The sequence below is a fragment of the Tupaia chinensis genome, unplaced genomic scaffold, assembly GCF_000334495.1.
Source record: "Tupaia chinensis unplaced genomic scaffold, TupChi_1.0 Scaffold138407_1, whole genome shotgun sequence".
NCBI classification, from domain to species: Eukaryota; Metazoa; Chordata; class Mammalia; order Scandentia; family Tupaiidae; genus Tupaia; species Tupaia belangeri.
In genome coordinates, this window is record NW_006198305.1 from 1,277,641 (window position 1) to 1,279,182 (window position 1,542).

At 46.0% G+C, this 1,542-nt stretch overlaps 1 protein-coding gene and 1 pseudogene across 1 annotated transcript in view; both read right to left on the reverse strand.

The window, feature by feature from the left end:
* LOC102487630 (DNA repair and recombination protein RAD54B-like) overlaps window positions 1–1,542 on the reverse strand; it is a 67,890-nt gene that overhangs the window by 57,582 nt on the left and 8,766 nt on the right. The window lies entirely within an intron of this gene.
* On the reverse strand, window positions 968–1,542 carry LOC102473640 (tubulin alpha chain-like; annotated as a pseudogene).

The window sequence follows — 1,542 nt, forward strand, 5'->3', positions numbered from 1 at the left end:
GAACCACGGTCGACTACGTGGGAGTCCAGCGACATAGCCATTACGCTAACTGCTGGTTCCCTAGTAAGATTCTTGTTATCTTGGTTTGAGAACTCTCTTGGTGGGACTTTAGGAGGGCTGGACACAGCAGAACCTCCAGGTCCTTGGGCCCAAGTGTGACGGCACTTCAGGTCCTTGATGACAGTGATCTCTGGGTGCACTGTCTTTCTTTGTCTTGTCCTTGTCATCCCTATCTTCGTCCAAATGGGACAGTACCAGTCATCACCCTGCTTATCTTTGGGTGCACTATCTTGATTTGTCTCGTCTTTGTCAGTCTTGTTTTAGTCAAGATGGGTCAGGGACAGTCATCAGTCTGTTCATCTAAATGTGCCCTCCCCCCCCCAACTGTTTTCTAGATCACTTTCAGGACTTTCAACACCAGACTGAGGATTATGATGTATCTATGTAAATTGCCTTATTAGTGACAAAGTAACTCCAGGGAAATTGGCTCTTACAGTCCTGATGTGTGTTTGCATCCATACATATAATATGTCATGCTACATACTATATGTTATATGTCTGTATAAAAAGGCCTTAAAATTGGTTTATAAAAAAGAACACTCATAAATATTGGTTTAAATGATTTTCAAGTTAATATAACTTTAATAAATTACCTAGTTTCAAATGTAATTTAAAAAGATTAATAAGTAAAAGTCTTCACAATTGCCAACATATCTTTTGTCTAGGTTTTTATTAATCAAACAACATGTTTATCTTAATATGCTTGGTTTAAGGCCCTGCGCCAGGGCTGCGACCGGCGGGGGGACTTGCGCAGGCCCTCCCGGGCTCAGCGCGTGCCCCCCCCCAAGGCGGCGTCAGGTGCCACCCCCCCCCCACTCTCCAGGGCCATCGCCTCTGGGCCAGCAAGCTGAAGCTGAAAACAAGGATTAAGAACTTACAACTATAAGCAACAGATGTCTTAAACCAATTTTTTTTTTTTTAAAGCCTTTACTTCTGAGACATAATGAAAAAAATTTCACAGGTACACAAGGAAATGTAAAACATGATCATAGTTGAGTGAAGACAGTCTAACCAGAAAGCTTTAATGCTGGTCAGCTAATGTTGGAGCTGAAATTCTGGGAGTGTGACATGCTGCAGGGCTGACAGGAATGGTAATTAGTATTCCTCCCCTTCTTCCTCACCTTCTCCTTCAACAGAATCCACACCAACCTCCTCATAATCCTTCTCAAGGGCAGCCATGTCCTCTCGGGCCTCAGAAAACTCTCCTTCCTCCATCCCCTCACCTACGTACCAGTGAACGAAGGCACGCTTGGCATACATCAGGTCAAACTTGTGGTCCAGGCGAGCCCAGGCCTCAGCAATGGCTGTGGTGTTGCTCAGCATGCACACAGCACGCTGCACCTTGGCCAGGTCTCCCCCGGGCACCACAGTGGGAGGCTGGTAGTTAATGCCAACCTTGAAGCCAGTGGGGCACCAATCCACAAACTGGATGGGGCGCTTGGTCTTGATGGTGGCAATGGCAGGATTGACCTACTTTGGAAC